Genomic DNA, 22,395 nt, shown 5'->3' with positions numbered 1-22,395 from the left:
AGGGAGTTATTACAGTATATTGTGTCAACAAGCAGAGAGGTGAGATTGTAGACAAATTGTTGGTACCGGTGCTCTACAGAAGCAGGGAACTAGACATGGCCTATACCAATGACTTAGGTGGTCATATAGAGTAGACAAGACACAAGAATAAATCCTCCAGAGGTTCAACTGGCCCAGCTGTCACCAAGAGATTTGGAATTATTACAAGTCCTGTCCGATGTGTCAACAAACTGCCCTGTTCACTTATTTTAATAGCCCTTTAGTGTCATTACCCATCATTGAGCTTCCATTTGATCACATAACAATGGATTTATTAGGACCATTAGGCGGGCTTTGCACACTACGACATCGCAGGTGCAATGTCGGTGGGGTCAAATTGAAAGTGATGCACATCCGCCGTCGCAGGCGATATCGTAGTGTGCAAATCCTTTTTGATACGATTAAAGAGCGCAAAAGCGTCGTTATCGTATCATCGGTGTAGGGTCCGTGCAGCAACAGGTACGATGTAGTTCCTCGTTCCTGCGGCAGCACACATCGCTGTATGCGAAGCCGCAGGAGCAAGGAACATCTCCTACCTGCGTCCCGGCTGCAATGCGGAAGGACGTAGGTGGGCGGGATGTTTACATCCTGCTCATCTCCGCCCATCCGCTGCTATTGGCCGCCTGCCGAGTGACGTTGCTGTGACGCTGCAGGACCCGCCCCCTTAGGAAGGAAGTGGGTCAACGGCCAGAGCGATGTCGCAGGACAGGTGAGTGCATGTGAACCTGGCGTAGCGATAATGTTCGCTACGCCAGCAATCACAAGATATCGCTGCTGCGACAAGGGGCGGGGACTATCGCGCTCGACATTGCAGCATCGGCTTGCGATGTCACAGCGTGCAAAGTACCCCTTAGTCAAGTCCACCAGATAGTATCAGTATATCCTAGTAGTCATGGATTACGCTACATAGTATCTGGAGGCAGTGCTACTGAGAAATGTATCTGCTAGAGCAAGGCAACTGGTTGAGATTTTTTTCCTGGACTGGATTGCTGAAAAAGATCCTGAAAGACCAAGGGACCACACTCATGTTGAAGGTCATGAGGGAATTATGCAAAGCCCTGCAGATCATACAACTCAGGACTTCAGTATATCACCCGCAGACAGACAGACTCATGGAACAGTTTAATAACATCTTGAAGGCCATGCTAAAGTTGGTTGTAGAAAAGAAATGCCGAGACTGAAACTGTCTACTACTGCAACTGTTATTCTACAACAGAGATGTCCCACAACTCTACGAGGACTCCTGGCTATAACAAAAGAGACCTAGGAAGCAGAGATTACACCATACAGGAGCATAATCAAGCTTGTGGCACAGATGCAAGAAAAAATTGCTGAAGTGTTGCCCATCATGAGAGAGAACCGTCTCCAGGTCAAAGAGGCCCAGTTGAGAGTATACAGCAAAGGTGAAAATGTCCTGCCCTGAAGATCATGTACGGTGCTCATACCCACATTGCAAAGCATATTTCTTGCTAAGTCACAGGGCCCCTACGAAGTGGTTAAAAAGATTGGTGAAGTTAATTATGAAGTCCACCAACCAATGTGAAAGAAGCCCTACCAGGTCAACCACGTCAATCTGATCAAGCCATGGCGAAATAGGGAATCCATGGAAGCTCAATGTTTGATACTAAAAGCCCCGTTACACGCAATGACATCGCTAATGAGATGCCGCTGGGGTCACGGAATTCGTGACGCACATCCGTCCTCGTTAGCGACGTTGTTGCGTGTGACACTTACGAGCGACCACTAACAATCCCAAATACTCTCCAAATCGTTGATAGTTGACACGTTGTTCATTTTCAAAATATCATTGCTCGTTTGTGAGGCCGATTGTTCATCGTTCCTGAGGCAACACACATTGCTACGAGTGACACCCCGGGAATAACAAACAACAGCGTTCCTGCGTCCTCCGGCAACGAGGTGGGAGTGACATTCGCAACAGCGTCGTCGTTAGGAAGGTAAGTTGGTGTGACGCGTACCGGCGATATTGTTCGCCACGGGCAGAGCTTTGCCCTTGACGCACAAACGACGGGTGCGGGTGCTATTACTAGCGACATCGCTAGCGATGTCGCCGCATGTAAAGCAGCATCAAGTCTGAAGCTGATGTGAAAGATGTCAAGGTGGCAGAGATAATGTCACCTGACTAAAAACAGGAGTGCCGAGAATTGCTTCATTGCAACAATTACTTTTTCTCAGAATTGCTAGGTTGTTCTCAGGTCATAGAACATGAAATCCTCAGAAAACCTCATGTCTAAGTGAGTTTGAAATCATAATTGAATCTCGGGGCCTGCTGATAATCTCAAAGGAGGTGAAGCAGATGTTGGATCTAGGAGTGATTGAGTAGTCCAAGAGTGGCTCGTCCATTCCCACTGTGTTCGTGCTGAACCAAGATGAAGAATGGCAGTACTACGACGACTACTGGAAACTGAATGAGGTTTCCCAATGGCCTGTGTTCGCAAGCTCATTGAGAGGCTAGGGACAGCCTGGTACATTGCCACCCTGGACTTCACAAAAGAGTAATGGTAGATTACCCTTTCCAAGGATGTCATTTAGAAGACAGCTATTATGACAATTTGCAAATAATAATTCTTCTTCAACTGTGCCTGCACCACAGCTTTCACTATGCTCATAGGAGCAGTGAATCCTGCAGGAGTCTGGACATTACAGATCCTGGCTAGGTGCTTGTATTAATGGCAAAGCTTGAGCAGTAGCCCCAGTGGCTGAACCCAAATGGGAGGCAGCTGGAGATAAAATAGACTCAACTCCAGGATGTAAAAGATCCCAGCACCAAACATTTTGCTCAGCCTCGGGATGGGAAACATCGTGATGCCTAGCAACGTCTTTTCGGTACAATCATCCCGAAACACCATGTCTGAAAATTGAGGTTCTGATCTGGCAGAAATCCTAGGTCATATGAAAAGGCTTGTTAAAGGGCCACTTTTGACCTTTAGGATTGCTTCTTCCAATAGGTGGCACTAGAGTTTGTCTCCTTCCTCCCTGAAAAGACAATTTGAATATTACCCAAAGGAGCATTGCAGATATAAGACTCCTCACCACTGACAGCCAGATTGGTTTGTCAGTCTCCGCAAGGGGAAACGTTTTCCCCTTAGACCCCATTAGAGCTTCTCACACAGCCAGATCAGATCTCATACTTTGCACTGATAAGGGACAATCATCCTGAAACACTGTGTCTGCAAATTGAGGTTTTGATCTGGCATAAATCCTAAGTCATATGAAAAGGCTAGTTAAAGGACCACTTTTGACTTTTAGGATTGTTACTTCTTATAGATGGCACTAGAGTTTGTCTCCTTACCCCCTGAAGAGACAATTTGAATATTACCCAGAGGAGCATTGCAGCTATAAGACTCCTCACCACTGACAGTCAGATTGCTTTGTCAGTCTACGCAAGGAGAAATGTTTTCCCCTTAGACCCCAGTAGAGCTTCTCATACAGCCAAATCAGATCTCATACTTTTCACTAACAAGGAAGAATCAGTCTGAAACACGTGTCTGCAAATTGAGGTTCTGATGTGGCATAAAGAGAAAAATCTGAAAATTTTAAAGTGGTCCCTAAATTTTTGCCAGAGCTGTGTATACACACACACACACACACACACACACACACACAAAGTCATGAGCAAAAGTGTTAGCACCCTTGAAGTTGTTTCAGAAAATGAAGTATTTCCCTCAGAAAATTAATAATACACCACTCCTCTCCATAATATCTCTCCCACACTGCCCCATCTATAATATCTTCCACACACACTGCTCCTCTTTATAATATCCCCCTCACACTGCCTCTCTGTATAATATCCCTTACACACTGCTCCTCTGTATAATATCCCCCCCACAAACATTGCACCTCTGTATAACATCCCCCTCACACACTGCTGCTTTGTATAATATCCCCCACACACACTGCTCCTCTGTATAATATCCCCCCATACACTGCCTCTCTGTATAATATCCCCTCGCACACACTGCCCCTCTGTATAAAATCCCCACAAACACTGCTCATCTGTACATCCCCCATACACACAGGGAACTCTGAGTACCTATCCAGTTCAGGCAACTGGGGTAATTAAATAAAATAAAGAAAAAAGAAAGAAAATAGGGAAAAGCCAGTGAGTTATACTTACCAGTCTCCAGCACAGCTGTAACACTATTTCCGGGGCTGCTTATTCTACTTTAGGGACCGCTCATTATCCTTCATACATATGCATTTATTCCCCCACCCACTGGAAGTCCCAGTGTCTGTGATTGGTGGCAGTCAGACTGTGCTCCTACCTTGTGTGACAGTGTGTCTGACTGAAACTAATCACAGATGTTGTGTGTGTCCCTATCGTGGTGTAAAAATAAATAAATAAAAAAAAATGGCATAGGGTCCCCTCATATTATGATACAAATCACAGCTAAAGCATACGGCTACAGGCTGCAGTCCCCAGCCATGTACTTATTTTGGCTGTGTATCATAATAATCGGGACCCCATGGGGCTTTTTTTAAAAGCTATTTAAATAAATAATTTTAAAAAAAACGTGTGCAGTCCCCCCAAATTTTGATACCCTGCCAATACCTCTGGGGAGCAAGAACACCACAGCTGCGACATCATCACCTGGGAACACACAACGCAACGGCGGACCACATAGCTGCAAAACCACAGGTGGCATCACAAACTTCATTTTATTTTAAATACAACTCCTATCATCATTCCCTTTATTTATTAAAGGGAACCAATCACCAGGATTTTTGCAAATAACCTAAAGCCAGTGCTATACTGGCACTATCAGGCTGAGTCTATACACACCTGTAGTGGTCAGCTCGGATGTTTAGGTTTTGAAATCCAAGAAAGGGAAGTTTGTAAAATGAGCAGCTTCTTGACTGACAGCAGCTGAGGAGCAGATAATATATTCATAGTTCTCTCCTCTCCCTGTTAGAATTAGCATAAGCATTATACAAATGACACACATTGTCTAGCAGGACCTGTGTGAAGTCATCCCCGGGGCAGGTGATGATGTTGCAGCAAAGGTTTTCTTGCTCCCCAGAGGTGTTGGCAGGGTATCAAAATTTGGGGGGACTGCACACGTTTTTTTAAAATGACACCTTTAAATGATACTGCCAGGGTCACGGACCCGGACCCCGCCACCGCTGACATCCCCGGACTAGTCCGGCCGGGTTCCAAGTGTCGCCTAAGATCCTGGGGCTGAGCGTGTCAAAAATGTTGCCAGTATGGGGCCCTGAAATGCCTAGTGGCGGCCCTACATACTCTGTACTGTACATATAGTTCAAACACAATATCTTTTGGAACGCTCTAACCCAAGAAGTTAGGACGAATTACAAGTTACTCAGCTTCAGACGCACCCTAAAAACGCATCTTTTTAGGGTGGCCTATCACAATCCCTAGCCAAACTAATTTCACCTAATACCTCCAATTTCTCAGAAACTTACCCCACGTCAAACTCCATGGCACCCAAATGCATCTCAAGGTTCAGGCCAATTGGTCCAGGAAGCCATTATCTATCCCCCATTTTCGTGAGATGGCTGGATTGTCATTGTAAATAAGCACTTGTACCTTGCCCCCCCCATCTCATTGTAGATTGTAAGCTCTTATGTGCAGGGTTGTCTTTTTTCCTCTAATTATTGTATTTTCTATAACTGTTACTTGCTTGTATATGAGCCTCTGAATTGTAAAGCGCTGCAGAATATGTTGGTGCTATAGAAATCAAGATTATTATTATTATTATTATTATTATTATTGATTTATATTACTTGCATAGTGCATGCAATCGCTATGGAAGGGAAAACTAAATATGTAAATAGAACATTGTGCTAAAATAAACACAGCACACACATGTACATGTGTATTTGTGAGAAACAAAGTTTAAAGACACAGTAATAATAATAAAAAAATATATTTGTTGTGTCTAGTATGCAAAGTCCCAGCAAGATGTCACTTGAAAGCATGAAATCAGTGTCTGCCCTAAGAATATTTCGCCACATGGGATAATCTATGCAGCCTTCTGTATTTATGCAGTGGGAGCAGGTGGTGGGGGGTTGTTTTGACGAGGTTAATGTGCTCCTCCCATCTTACCCCAGCAGCAGCAACCTGATATACGTCAGCATGGAATGAATGCATTTCACGGCTGTACAATGAGGAAGAGAGTGTCGGGAAGGCCGGCGAGCATTGTGGGACTCAGACCTTCCAGCTCCAGGCTCCCTGCTCCCTGTAGGAGCATCATGGGCTAAAGCTTCATGTGCACTGCAGGCTTTGTTCTTCTGTTTGTCCTAGGGGGATGAGTTGTCCTTTTTCATGTGGCTCCCATGTTATTTGAACCCTAGTTGAGCAGACGGGTGACCCTGACGGTGACAGGTGGAATGATGGGGCTCTGTCCAGTGGCTTTTTTCTTCAGTTGCTTGGTCTCCACACATTTCCAATGGGCCTGACTGGCAGGAGCTGTCCAAGGTGCTGGAATGCTCTCTGCTCTCTGTGGTGGAAGAGAACGGATTGCAAAGCGAAAGAGGAGACTGGCCACAATTTATTTGGGAGGAAGGTAGGCACCGTCTTTGTTCCGCTATCCCTGATTAATCTACACTACAAAAGCATCAACAGACTAAAGCAGCCAGAAAGGGAGAGGGAGTCACAGGGGAGGGGGTGCAGGAGCCAGACTGCCTAAAACCATCTAAGTAGGAATGAAACACATCATTTCACGAGGAATAAGCCATTTTCAATGGATTACGAGCTCTGCTGTGATATTTTTGGGGTATTTTTGCCTCCTCGGTGCACACTCAGATGAGGCACAGACAGCCCAGCCTGATTGCATTTGATGGTGCTGCAATTTTCTGTGGAGTAAAGTGGAGAGATATTATCCACGCTCCCCCGTGTCGGACCACAGAACAGGGGGTCACGGGCACACACCCATCATCTATCTGCTCATATTGTTGCATCTGGATTTAAAGAGGAAACATGTCTTATTCTCTCTCTACTGTAACATTGTAGTCAACTTTAAAGGCCAAAGCCTCTATTGTGAAGAATAAAAGGATACAACACTGTGGACTATTCATCATAAAATGCACTTTAGCTAAAGACAGTCCGAATTCAAGTCTGTTTTATGGTGCTGAAATATTCCACCCTGAGAAAGGGCTTCTGCTGATAAAGTCCCATTATTCTGCTCATCTAGGCATTATTTCTTGGGTATGTATGTGTATGATGTTATCCTATTGATTGTAAAGCCACTTTTACCCAGATTTTAAATACAGCAATGGTACTTGTCATCACTTCCACAGATAGAAGTGTATGGCCAATGTCTTAATTTAACTTACAGCTTAACCACAGCCAAGTAATCTGTTGTTTATGCTTAGAGTAGAATATAGTCTTTTATTAAGCTTTGCTGGAAGAATTTAGCCCTCATCACACTGCCAGCTGCTAAGTTGTTTTGCTTTGGGATATTATGAATAATAGATTGTGGAAACATATGTGCTCATTTTAGAGAATAGAACTTTTAGGGAAGGATATATATATATTTTTACATACATATATATATTTATATGGGAGAGAGAGACTAGAGGAAGATCCTCCTATGAAGGCTTGAGTGAGCAGATAAATGATGGTTCAGACCGGCAACACTAATGTGAAGTCAGCACAGGTCAAGAATGAATTATTTACCCTTTTTATTCACCTCATTGTGCACTTGTGGCTATGGATAAAAGACGATGGCAAGGAATGCTTTCATTTCGACTGACATCATTTTGCTGACTTGTTTATAGTAATAAAAAAAAAAAACATGCACAAATGTAACACAAATCATAGTAACCATGGAGCTCTATGGCAGATCAGGATTTAACTTTTGGTTTCCAAATCTGGCAACAAATCTTCTGTATGCGTGTACTAGATAAGATGAACATAAATGACATGTAAAGAACCATTTTTCCTCGCTAAGTTAAGATAAATTCATATTTTGAAAATATCAAGATTATACTGTAAATATTCACTGTATATATATATATATATATATATATATACATATATATATATATATATATATATATATATACAATATATGATATTTTATATATATATATATATATATATATATATATATATATAATATCATATATTGTCTGAAAATTGTATCTGAGATGTATATTACACAGGCTATTAGCCTATACCTGGGGGCATAAAGTGCTAAGGTTAATAAATTGCTCACATTTCACTAGCATATTATATATTACTCCTTTTTGACTAGTTAGATATAACTCTCTTGACGATATTAATACACTGGAAAAATTATACATTTCTGCAATGTAACAAATTAACATGTGTAATGTAATGTAACAAATTAGTGCAAACAGTTTATAGCAACTATCATATTTATTGGATACACTTATTTGATACTTGAAAGGAAATGGGTATGTAATATATATATATATATATATATATATATATATTCGCTGACATGTCTTGGAAAGCTGAGTGTCACCTTCCGTAGAGGCTGTAATGGTGGCAAATTTCATTACCACCCAGCTTTCCTAGAAGCAGATGGATTACAATAGAATTTGAACAACTTTGTGAGGGCGACTCAAGGACTTACTGACTATTTACTGATGATCCTGCTTACTACAATAGGATAATATATATATATATATATATAAAAATATATATCTATATATATATATTATATCCTATTGTAGTAAGCAGGATCATCAGTAAATAGTCAGTAAGTCCTTGAGTTGCACTCACCTGAAGAGTTCAAATTTTATTGTAATCCATCTGCTTACAGGAAAGCTGGGTGGTAATGAAATTTGCCACCATTACAGCCTCTACGGAAGGTGACACTCAGCTTTCCAAGACATGTCAGTGAATACATAGAAATATATATATATATATATATATATATATATATATATATATATATATATATATATATTATATACCCATTTCCTATCAAGTAAGTCAAAGTGACACTCAGCTTTCCAAGACATATCAGGGATTATTCTGCTAATGCACTGAAATATCCCTTGCCTATGTTTCATTAAATACCTAGGCAGACTGGGCATTACATTGTCTACTATCACATTAATTGCCACCCAACTTTCTGAGAAACAGTTATGGCTGAGCTTAATTATGAACAGTTCCAATAAAGCACGCCATATAGATTTTACTTGTGATTTTTAATTTAGGGAAGTGCTCTTTAAGTCGATTAAATACCCTGGATATTCAGATAGAATCTTGTATTTGGCACATTATATGCTGCAGTTTTTTCACAACTTCACCTCTACGCTTAGTACTCTATCAGGCCCAAATCAGCCATCTATTCGAATTATTATTGCTTTTCAAACCTTTTAAGTCAGGTGCACAGATGGGAATGCAGATGTATGACCTTAAAAATGAGACACAATTGGGTCTGCTGTGTGATTATTCCCAGCTGTAATTTACAGTGTGTGTATTGTCCTGTACCCATCCATTAGTAGTGAAGCTTTGTATTTGCAATAAATATTAGGGAAATTGCTATCAAATGACTCAGTTCAAGATGCTACAAATAAGTAGATGTCCATTAGCTCTATGCTGTCATATTTAAAATATATGCTATTGATTTCATAACACAGATTCAAAGCAATGATTAAGGTTTTAGCAATATTTTGGGAAACTCTTTAGTCACATATGTGAATGAATAACAATTACACACTAGCACTGGCAGACACAGAGAGAAAAGGGCCCCTGTGCAAGAACAGTATATAGGGCCTTTCCAACCCAAGAGCTCATCAAAATGCACGATTCTTCCTAGTTTGGAGCACATCAAAAATTCTATTGCAATTCCACAGCAAGTGACCTCATATGAACTTGGAATTTAGAAACCAATGCAGTTGTTAATTCCTGTTTCTAGTCTTCTTATGATCACAACATTTAGGATCATTCTATCATATTTTACAGTTATATACTCTCTAAATGATGTACAAAAATTCTAGCAAAGTGGCTTTATTGGTTGGGGAACCCTGGGTTAACGGACTCTCTACAGCACTTCATATTTCCACATAATGAGATGAATAAGCTGTGAATTTGACATGTAGGGTAAGATACTGTATTAGAATCATTCTAGATTTTGAATCATTTTCTCCTACAGAGGGGAATATAGGTTTTTCCTGCACCAGGGGCAAATATTCAGTTTGGCACCCCTCTTATACATAGCTTAAGTGCTTCGAGGAGATTGTGATTTGCGCACTTACAGTCACATGCCTTCTAGTCTTCATAATTCTCTCAGTGCGCAGTGAAAACCTACATTGTCTGCTTTCCTGAGAGAAGCATGAACAAAAGCTAGTTGGCATGTGATCGTAAGTATAAATATCGAATATGAATGATTATACAATGACCACTGGGATACATCAAGCGGACAGAAAGTATATTGCATGCTTTTAGGATTTGGCATGGTACAGTGCTGAATTTTATAATTAATGTTGCTAACCTAAATACAGGTGTAGTAATCCTTTACTTGTCAGACAATACAATACTTTATTAAAATAGCCATGTATTATGTTATCTGACAAGTTATGGATTGTTACATGTGCACAGGATTAGAACCAAGCGAGCACAAGAATACATCACCAGCATAACAACCATCATCTGTACGGAAATACAGTGCCTTGCAAAAGTATTCGGTCCCCTTGAATTTTTCAACCTTTTCTCACATTTCAGGCTTCAAACAAGATAAAAACTTTAATATTATGGTGAAGAATCAACAACAAGTGGACACAATTGTGAAGTTGAATGAAATTTATTGCTGATTTTAAACTTTTTTTAAAAATAAATAACTGAAAATTGGGGGTACAATATTATTCGTCTCCTTTAAGTTAATACTTTGTAGCGCCACCTTTTGCTGCGATTACAGCTGTAAGTCGCTTGAGGTATGTCTCTATCAGTTTTGCACATCGAGAGACTGAAATTCTTGCCCATTCTTCCTTTGCAAATAGCTGGAGCTGAGTGAGGTTGGATGGAGAGCGTTTGTGAACAGCAGTTTTCAGCTCTTTCTACAGATTCTCGATTGGATTCAGGTCTGGACTTTGACTTGGTCATTCTAACACCTGGATACGTTTGTTTGTGAACCATTCCATTGTAGATTTTGCTTTATGTTTGGAATCATTGTCTTGTTGGAAGACAAATCTTCGTCCCAGTCTCAGGTCTTTTGCAGACTCCAGCAGGTTTTCTTCAAGAATGGTCCTGTATTTGACTCCATCCATCTTCCCATCAATTTTAACCATGTTCCCTGTCCCTGCTGAAGTAAAGCAGGCCCCAACCATGATGCTGCCACCACCATGTTTGACAGTAGGGAGGCTGTGTTCAGGGTGATGAGCTGTGTTGCTTTTACGGCAAACATATCATTTGGTATTGTGCCCAAATTGTTCGATTTTGGTTTCATCTGACCAGAGCACCTTCTTCCACATGTTTGGTGTGTCTCCCAGGTGGCTTGTGGCAAACTATAAACAAAACTTTTTATGGATATCTTTGAGAAATGGCTTTCTCCTTGCCACTCTTCCATAAAGGCCAGATTTGTGCAGTGTACGACTGATTGTTGTCCTATGGACAGACTCTCACACCTCATCTGTAGATCTCTGCAGTTCATACAGAGTGATCATGGGCCTCTTGGCTGCATCTCTGATCAGTCTTATCCTTATTTGAGATGAAAGTTTGGATGGACGGCTGGGTCTTGGTAGATTTACAGTGGTATGAAACTTCTTCCATTTCAATATGATCGCTTGTACAGTGCTCCTTGGAATGTTTAAAGTTTTGGAAATCTTTTTGTAACCAAATCCGACTTTAAACTTCTCCACATCAGTATCATGGACCTGCCTGTTGTGTTCCTTGGTTTATCTGCGCTTTAAACAGAACACTGAGACTATCACAGAGCAGGTGCATTTATACGGAAACTTGATTACACACAGGTGGATTATATTTATCATCATCAGTCATTTAGGACAACATTGGATAATTCAGAGATCCTCAATGAACTTCTGGAGTGAGTTTGTTGCACTGAAAGTAAAGGAGACTAATAATATTGCACGCCCCACTTTGTCAGTTATTTATTTTTTAAACAAGTTTAAAATCAGCAATAAATTTCGTTCAACTTCACAATTGTGTCCCACTTGTTGATTCTTCACCATAACATTAACATTTTTATCTTTATGTTTGAAGCCTGAAATGTGGGAAAAGGTTGAAAAATTCAAGGGAGCCGAATACTTTTGCAAGGCATTGCACACCACTAGAAGCACCAGTAGAACAGAAAACATCCCCAGAACCACCATCAGTACAGGAATACATTAATAGAACTATCACCAGTCCAGAAATACATAACCATAAGTACCACAGGTAGAGGAATACATCACCAGACTTACCATCAGTACATAATACATCACTAGAACCACAATGCACATGAATACATCACTACAGAATTATATCACTAGAACCACTAACAGTACATGAATACATCAAGTTTAATACAGCAATCAATTGTAATATCAGATCAGATGTCAGGAAAAAATAAATCACAAGAACCACCAACAGAACAGAAATACATCACCACAATCACAATCAGCACATGAATACAGCACCAAGCTTAGTACAGCAATCGATTGTAATGTCAGGTCGGATGTCATAAATACATCACCATAACCACCATCAGTACATTAACACATCACCAGAAACACCATCAGTACAGGAATACATCACCAGAACCCTCAACAGAAGCTGAATACATAACTTGAACCACCAAGAGTACATGAATACATCACCAAAACCACCATTACTATATGAATACAGCACTAGAACAACTATCAGTACATGAATACATCACCAAGCTTAATACAGTTATCAATTGTAATATCAGTTAAGTGAAGAACTTGGCAATCCACTGTAGATGCAAATAAACAACAATTACATTTGGAGTGAAATCTTGATTATTAAGAGTGCCATGCACCTTCACATTTATGCAAGTGCAATGTTAGATCAGCCCCATATACAATTGTATCACATGAACTTAAAAATCCCAGTATGTCCTTAACAATGGTATGGAGATACTGGGAGTTGTTGTTAACAGCCATCATCGGACTGCGGACCATACAGGAGCCACAATACTGATGAAACGTTGTCATTATCACAAATCAATATTAACACAGGTCATATCTTCACTGATTGGAGTCATTCTCTTTTTTTTCTTCTCCATTTTGTCCAGACACCATGATAACGTTCGCAACCACAGTTTGTCTCAGCAGCAGTTTCTTTTCTCTGGTCTTCAGCAGCACATCCCAACTGGTGCTCTTGAATTAATCTGTGTTATAAATCTTTTGAAGAAAAATATCTGCCCTACCTTTTGCCGCTGACGTATTGCCCCTTGCTGTGCTCCCTGCACAAACTAAAATCCCCACATTGTGTTTCATGACCACCCAGTGTTCTTTTCTTTCCATACTCCTCATCCCCCTGCATACTGTGCCCTCACACTGTCCCCGCATTCTGCCACTTATGCTACCCAGTCTTTATACTGTATCCCCTTATACACTTTCCCCTTCCTCATACTGCCCCTCACACATATCCACTCTCCTCCTAGTACCCCTCACACATTTACCCATTCCCCATACTGTCTCTTTACGCATTTTCTCCCTCGCCATACTGTATCATTGCAAATTTCTCATCTCCCTATACTGTTTCCTCACACATTTCCCCCTCCACATACTGTCTCATCACTAATTTTCCCCTCCCCATACTTTGCCGCACACATTACCCCCCTCTCTCCATATTGTTTCCTCACACATTTTCCCCCTACTCCAATACTGTCTCCTCACATGTTTCCCTTTCCCACATATTGTCTCCTCACACGTTTCCTCCTCCCATACCGTTGTAGCCTCACACTTACACTCCCCCCAATAACACTTCTGTCTTTGGCTCCATTGCAGTGCTTACCTTGTTGCTGACAACTCCTATGCAGCATCGCTTTGACATCAGCTGACATGATCATGCTGCTGATGCCGCCCCTAACCCACAAATGCCCACAGTCAGTTCTTCAACTGTACTCATGCCTGAAGTTGAATTCAGTCACTCAGCTTATACCTTCTCTGAACTGACTGTTAGTTTGATAACTGGCTCAAAGAACAGCTAAACCCCACTCCCAGAGATGTGGCAAATTGCCGCCCGCGAGACACTTTGGACCACTACATTAAGAAACCCAACTGCACCCCTCTGCTGTGGGCGCATGGGCAAATGCTCCCTCTTCTTCCCCTATATACTGTACATCACTGTTTTATAGTCTAAGCTAAATGTACTTGTGTCATCACACATTAGTAGTTAGGTAAAATTAGGGGTTATTCTTGGTCGATGGTCAAAATATACTACTTGCATATTTATCTGTTTAGCATGTACTAAGGGGTGCTTCACACACAGCGAGCTCGCTGCCGAGATCGCTGCTGAGTCACGCTTTTTGTGACGCAGCAGTGACCTCATTAGCGATCTCGCTGTGTGTGACACTGAGCAGCGATCTGGCCCCTGCTGCGAGATCGCTGCTCGTTACACACAGCCCTGGTTCGTTTTCTTCAAAGCCGCTCTCCCGCTGTGACACACAGATCGCTGTGTGTGACAGCGAGAGAGCGACAAATGAAGCGAGCAGGGAGCAGGAGCCGGCGTCTGACAGCTGAGGTAAGCTTGTAACCAAGATAAACATCGGGTAACCAAGGTGGTTACCCGATATTTACCTTAGTTACCAGCCTCCGCAGCTCTCACGCTGCCTGTGCTGCCGGCTCCGGCTCTCTGCACATGTAGCTGCTGTACACATCGGGTTAACTAACCCGATGTGTATAGCAGCTAGGAGAGCAAGGAGCCAGCGCTAAGCAGTGTGCGCGGCTCCTTGCTCTCTGCACATGTAGCTGCATTACACATCGGGTTAATTAACCCGATGTGTACAGCAGCTAGGAGAGCAAGGAGCCAGCGCTCAGTGTGCGCGGCTCCCTGCTCTCTGCACACAGCGCTGGTAACTAATGTAAACATCGGGTAACCATACCCGATGTTTACCTTAGTTACCAGTCTCCGCAGCTTCCAGTCGGCGGCTCCGTGCAAGCGCAGCGTCGCTTGCACGTCGCTGCTGGCTGGGGGCTGTTCAGTGGTCGCTGGTGAGATCTGCCTGTTTGACAGCTCACCAGCGACCATGTAGCGATGCAGCAGCGATCCTGACCAGGTCAGATCGCTGGTCGGATCGCTGCTGCATCGCTAAGTGTGAAGGTACCCTTACAGTCAGAGGTTATTTTATTAAACACAGTATCTTCTAGTCCAAATTTCATACCAAAGGTGTCTTTTTAAAGGCTTACTGATTGTAGGCTATTGACTCACAGTGAGCCTATAATCAAGTTTGTAAAAGCAGCATGAGATTACATGGCCTCTAGATTTAGCCATTACAAGATTGGAAGACTGTTGCTTTAAAGAGAAACGCGCATGCCTAAACAGGACTAATCACTTGTGAAAAAAACAGAAACTGACAGTAGATTACTTTTTATGACTTTTTCATATTTATATCATTAGGAAATTGGATGATTTAAATCAGTATTACAGGTACACAGGTACTGATTATGTTAATAAAGTAAGTACAAAATGTGCTGAGATTCTCTTTTCTGGGAGAAACCAACTGTTTGGGAGGGGAGCCAGAGTTGTATCAGATAGACCCTTTGGGGCCTTGGCTTCTCCTTCAGGTGTTTCCATAGAAGAACTTGTGGCTGCTATGAAGTCCCTGAGTCAGGGAGAACTCGGTGCTGTAAAATTAACCCTCTGCCACTGCCTGCATTTCAATGGCATCTGCATTCTAAGGATGAAGATACCAATGAATACAGTGGTGGAGGAGATTGCCAAAGACACCAATCAGACTGTGCATCTGAGACTGAACGTGGCAGGCAAGATGAAGACACTAGACTGTGCCTCTATTGTTGAGCCAAAGATCTTAGGGGCCCTTTGCACACTACGACATCGCAAGCCGATGCTGCGATGCCGTGCACGATAGTCCCCTCCCCTGTCGCAGCTGCGATATCATCGTGATAGCTGCAGTAGCAAACATTATCGCTACGGCAGCTACACGCACTCACCTGCCCTGCGACGTCGCTCTGGCCGGCGAACCGCCTCCTTATTAAGGGGGCGGGTCGTGCGGCGTCATAGCAACGTCACACGACAGGCGGCCAATAGAAGCGGAGGGGCGGAGATGAGCGGGCCGTAAACATCCCGCCCACCTCCTTCCTTCCGCATAGCCGGCTTGAGCCGCAGGACGCAGGTAGGAGATGTTCCTCGCTCCTGCGGCTTCACACACAGCGATGTGTGCTGCCGCAGGAACGAGGAACAACATCGTAACATCGGTATTTCCCAATTAATGGAAATGACCGACGCTACACCAATGATACGATTACGACGCTTTTGCGCTCGTTAATCGTATAATAAAGGATTTACACACTACGATGTCGAGAGCGACACCGGATGTGAGTCACTTTCGATTTGAGCCCACGTGCCCCTTAGGGTGCAGAGGCCAGTGCTGCACACCAGGAGAAAGCGGTCAGGTGAGAATTATTTTCAATTGTTTCATCAGTCAATATATGTGGGGTTCCCATGCTCTATACAAGGGAGTTGTGGGGGCCGCAGGCAGGATGTTGTATGCTCTGTATAAGTTTTGTTTACATGGTCGCTCAGTGGTTAACAGTGCAGTTTTGCAGCGCTGGGGTCCTGGATTCAAATCCCACCAAGGACAACATCTGCAAGGAGCATGTAGATTCTCTCTGTAGTTATGTGGGTTTCCTCCAGGTTCTCTGGTTTCCTCCCACACTCCAAAGACTTACTGGTAGAGACTTTAGGTTGTGAGGCCCAATGGAGACAGTGTTGCTGTTATATGTACAGTAAGTGAATAAATATTATTGAAGCAAGAAAAAAATGTTTCATCCAGCACTTGAAGATATAGTATCCCAATTCCACGAAATTCACAGACTTGATAAAAACATTAGTTATGGTTATGCTATGAGTAAGAGCCCTTGTTTGGCTTGAAACGCGTAAGTCGCAATGATTTTAATTATTTGTACTTTTGTACACCAATAAAATCAATAATGTTTTTATCAAGTCCTTGAATTTCGTGGAATTGGGATACTATATCTTCAAGTGCTGGATGAAACATTTTTTTCTTGCTTCATTTATCCTGGGATCCGGCCCGCTGACTATCCGTGCACAGATCTGTCACGGGCGGAGGAGGGGACGCTGCGCTCTCCCACTACTCGGGTACGGCCGCTGGTGCTGCTGCTGCTCGGTGGTGGCTCGAGCGGTGGGCCGGATCCCGGGGACTCGAGCGGCGCTCCTCGCCCGTGAGTGAAAAGGGGATTTGGATTGATTGTGGGGATTTATTGTCCGTGACGCCACCCACGGCTGTGGTGATAATGGTGACACCACCGCTGCTCTGGACGGGGATCCCGGGAGCGGTGACAGGGAGCAGCTTTGTTGTTAGTTCTCCCCTCCGTGGGTAGGGGGTTGGTTGTCCCGGGGCCCGGTGATGGGGTAGGGATGGATGGCAGGCGGGTTACGGGGCCTGGCGAGGTGCAGAGTCACAGGGGCAGCGCTGTGCCGCACGGCACGGTGGTACTCACTCAGCCCAAGGATGAAGACACAGTTCTCGGTAAAACACTCGGCTGGATGGACAGGTCCCACAGACGGCTGCGTAGTTGTTTCTCCCGGAAGGTTGATGGTGACTGCCTTTCCCTGCACCTAAGTACGGTTGATGGTTCCGATGGGATCCCACCGGTAACCCGCTCCCCAGCTTGGATATGGGTTGGAGGAGCCCCTGTTGCCCGCAGGTGCTGGCCCTGAGAAACGGTTGCCTTGGCGGTGGCGGTGTCTCCCTCACTTGGTTGGACTGTTGCCTTCTGTCGGGACTTGGCTGTTGGGAAACCCAGGAGGTTCCCTTCACTAACGAATTTGGCAAATTCACATCGACTCCTAGCCTTGCCGGGGTCCGTAATCCCCTGCCAGATGGTGCTGACTTCTCTTTGTGTACTGGTCCGGTACCGCCGGGCCACCGCCCGTCCACGGTCCTTACGGTAGACTCCAATCGGTCACTCCTGCAGACGGTCACCACCGTCTGCCAACCTTGCTGTACCGCCCGGGCCATACACCTGGACGCTGTCAGTTAGTTGCTCCACTACCACTTTCCTTCCTCTCACTTTCACCTCCAAAACTAATCTCTGCTCTGCACTCAAGCTCTGCCTGAGCTAAACTGACTACAGTTTCCTGCCTCCAGGACTGTGAACTCCTCGGTGGGTGGGGCCAACCGGCTGGCCCACCCCCTGGTGTGAACATCAGCCCCTGGAGGAAGGCAACAAGGGGTTTGTGTCTGACTTCGGTGTGCCTGCTGGGAGTGTGGGGTGTGTGGGTGTTGTGCTCTGTGGCCCCTGGCTTGTCCAGGGCGCCACAGATCTCTAAAACCAGCCACAACAAATCTAGAGGTGAGCTGAGTGACACGCACCAGAGAAAACACACGTGTCTGAGAAAAAAATAACAAACCTTTACTCCCCTTCTCCAGCCCTGCTGTCTCTGCCGCTGCTGTCACTTGCTTCCGACCGCCGCTCATTATGCTCATTGCATATTCACTTCACTGCGGCCGGAAGTAGCAGCAGCGGGGAGTCGGCAGGACCGGAGACCGTAGATCAGCACGCCAGGGACATGTGAGCAGAGAAGTTCCCGTTCTCCGTGTGTTATCACGGATAACACACGGAGAACAGACGTGTGCCATAAACACGGCTCACGGAGGGCAAAACGCACCTTTGACCCGTCCGTGAAAAACGTGCGTGATTTTCACGGACGTGTGAAAGAGGCCTAAATGGGAGTTGCTAGGGTCATTTAGATAAGCAGGAATATTAGCTAGTCTGTACATGACCACAAGTATTCAAATCACACACAAGCAATCACGTGATGACCGATGGAACCAACAAGCAGAGACAAATTTGAACATAGTGTATCATATTGCAGTTCCATAATATACAGTGCCTGAGGAAAATTAGCCCTGGTTCAAAAAATCATTTTAATCATTTATTGATAATGCATTGGTTTTCTATAGATCAGTGGTCCCCAACCTTTCCTAACATGAGAGTCAAATTCAGCTCTGATAGAGGGTCATGAGTCACATTTCTGTCCCCCTTCACCCACCCCAAGTAGTGACATCCAGATCTTGCTCTTCCTTCCACCACAGTAGTAACACCCACAGCGCCCATTACTGGTATAATGATAAAGCTATCATCATAGAAATAATTCCGTGGCATTATATCTAGATCTTGGGGTTCCCTCCTTACCTACTCGTGGTATTGTTGCGCCGGCTTCCCTAGTACACCGGTGCTCCGTGGCATCCTAGCACCATGTCCCTGCTCCCTCCTCTTTCCTGCACGGCCACCCTTATGCTGTGCAATCCTCTGTTTATCTGCATGGCCGCCCACGTGTCGCATGATTGTCTGCATTCCTGTATGGCCATACGCGTATTGCGTGGTTTTCGGCTCGCTCCCCTATGGCCACCCACATGTCGCATTGTCCTCTGCATCCCTTCATTGCAATCCATGTGTAGTGCTGTCCCTGGCTCGTCCCCCCCGAATGCCCACTAATGTGTTGGTTTTCAACTTCGCTCGGGGTTTCCTGGTCTCCAGCCAAGGGGGCGCGCACACGCGTGCTTGCTGTCCGTTTATGAGGAAATATGCACCTTGCAAAGGTTTCCCCAGACTATCACTGGGAGGCACCAGGTACTTAAGGCTCCCTCACCTGTTGGGAGAAGTCAGAGCAATGCATTAGGATTTGATCTTACCTGTGGGGGTTGGTCCTGCCTCTCTGCTCTGGTCTGCAAGCCTCCAGCACCAGTCTTGCATGCAACCAGTTATCCTCTGCTTTGCTTTGTCTGTCCTATCTCTCTCCTGGGACCTTTCGTGTTTGTTCCCTGGTACCAGCCTTTATCCTGCACCTGTGTCCATGCCCGCCTACACCTGTAGTCCTGTTTGCCTCAGCCGTCCCGGCTGCACCTGTGTTTGTTATCTTGGACCTGATGTCCCATGCCTGGTGATTCGTGCCTGATGACCTGGACCCTGATGATCAGAGTTCCTCCTGAAGTCCTATCCTAGCTGCACCTGTGTCCGATGTACTGTGCTCAATGTCCCTTGTCTGGTGATCTGAGCCTAATGACCAGTGCTGGACGTTCGTTTCCTATCAGTACCCATTATGCCTGTTCCCTTCCAGACTGTTTTCCTGTTCTGCCCTGTTTGTCATGGCAGCCCTGTTTGTCCTGCCACTGCCTGTCCTGCCTATCTTGTCCGTTACCTGACCCTAGTGCTGCTGTCTCTCTGCTCCGCTCAGCTGCCACAGTTCCTGTTACTGTATTGGAGTGGCACCTGGTGTTCTGCCTCGCGGTGAGGGCTTGGTCAAACCCCTCCCACTAAAGGATAAGCCTGGCTTCCCCCTGTGGTCCTGTGGGTCCCCTCCTGCTCACCATCTTCACCAGCAGTGAGTGTTACAGCCGGTATTCTTTCATCAGGCACTCCCACCAAGCTATCGCATCCAGCTCCAAGTACCTTCTCTATCTGGCAGTACAAGGCCAGTATATGCTCATCCAGATCTTCTCTTTTGTGCAGGGTTCTCACAATTATTACCATCTGCAGACCTGGACTTCATAGTAGTCAGTTAAACCTGGTGCTAATGTACCAAGCTGAGTGAAAGCCACGAACCACATATCAATAGCTCGCAAGCCACATGTGGCTCCCAAGCTACAGGTTGGGGAGCCTTGCTATAGATGAAAGGTGTTTTTTAAGAATAAAGTCCTCTTGTGGCCTCAATGTTCCCAAGTCCGACACAGGGGGGAGTCGAGTATATAAGCTTCTCAAAGGTAGAATGGAGCATTGTGCTCACTTCTGGCTGCAGGTGCCCCATGTCTTTGGTTCATAAAATTGATCCACATTATTTTTATACATTTCTTAAAGGACTAGAACTATTATCACCAAATTTGACTGAAGCTTTTAGATTTTTCTAATATTTATGCTAGAGCAAAATTAAATATTTTGATCACCTTCTACTTCAGGAAGTTTATCAGTAAGGTGATAGGACCATATTATCAGAAATATTCAGATAGGCAGTAACACTTAAGTGATGCTTATTTGGTGCATAATGGATATGAATGTTGACTTTCTAACACCATAACATGTTGGACAGCTTGAACCACTGATACAATGCAAAAGAGATCTGTGGACCTTTGTGATATATGCAGAATCATATATGCAGAACTCAATTTCAATATGCTGCACGTAAAAGGGGTTTTCCCCACAATGGACATTTGTTACAGGACCAAAGGATAAGTGACAAATGTCTGATCCTTGAGGGCTCCTTGATCTAATCACTATAACGGTTCCTAAGTTCTTGGTTCCCTTTGAGCATGTGTGGGGTTGACAGAGACAGCTGAAGACATCACTTAGCTGTTTCTGTTAGCACCATAGACTATGAATAAAGCTTCACCACAGATTCTCTACTGGGCAGTCCAATCTACTCCTCACTACGAAAGATGAAGGTTGACTCAGGACCTCTTTACCACAATTGATAAGTCAGGATCTTATAGGTTGAGAAGAAACTGGAAAGACAAATGAGCACAAAATGGGGTCTTACCTGGTATGCTCAGTTGAATTGTGTAAGTACTGGGGCTCATCTAGAGTAATTCTGAAAGTCACAACAACTATTGAAGCCTATAAACAGCTGTTGCAGCACCCCAGGTAGAGATGATAAGGAACAGAGAATGATCGGGGATCTACTGCTCTACTGTGGAAGAAACACCAATCCAGAGATGGTAGAATTGTTGATTTTTTTTTATTGTGAATGCATTAATTGTCCTTGATCGGGATAAAAAAATTCCATTTCATATGTCACATATGTAATTTTTGTCCTGATGAAGGAGAATGAAGCCTCAGAAATGTGTTGACAATAAAAAAATCACTACTTCTACCATCTCTGGATAGGTGATTCTTCAATGGCAGCTCTGTAAATCCTCATTCTGTTCCTTATCAAAGTCCTATTGGTGAGACTCTCAATGATCAGACATTTATCACTAGACATTAGCAATTTTTTTTAGTGGAATTGAGTTCTCAAATTTTATGAAAATTTGTGTTCTCCAGAAGATTTCTTTTTGTAATTTGCTGTGCGTTGTAAAGTAGTAACAGCTGGCTGCCATTTTAGATGAACTATAGAATGTCAGACAAACAGAAAACCTATAATGATACTCACCTCATTGCTCAACTGCATGCTCATCTTCTTTTGCCTTCCACAATTGAGTTTGTCCTATTCAGCCTTTTTACTCAAGGCCAAGA

At 44.0% G+C, this 22,395-nt stretch overlaps 1 protein-coding gene across 2 annotated transcripts in view; it reads left to right on the top strand.

Annotated features, from left to right (window-relative positions):
• Positions 1–6,154: 6,154 nt before the first annotated feature.
• Positions 6,155–22,395, top strand: part of NYAP2 (neuronal tyrosine-phosphorylated phosphoinositide-3-kinase adaptor 2) — a 342,325-nt gene continuing 326,084 nt past the window's right edge. Inside the window, exon 1 of one of the 2 annotated variants that reach the window (XM_075340770.1) lies at positions 6,155–6,584. The gene's annotated coding sequence lies outside the window, so the exon portion shown is untranslated. Of the gene's footprint in view, positions 7,226–22,395 lie in introns of both variants that reach the window. The other variant, XM_075340769.1, reaches the window with a different exon arrangement.

Source organism: Anomaloglossus baeobatrachus, chromosome 3 (genome assembly GCF_048569485.1).
Source record: "Anomaloglossus baeobatrachus isolate aAnoBae1 chromosome 3, aAnoBae1.hap1, whole genome shotgun sequence".
NCBI classification, from domain to species: domain Eukaryota; kingdom Metazoa; phylum Chordata; class Amphibia; order Anura; family Aromobatidae; genus Anomaloglossus; species Anomaloglossus baeobatrachus.
Note: the sequence above shows the minus strand (reverse complement) of the source record. Positions and strands in the feature narration are given on the sequence as shown.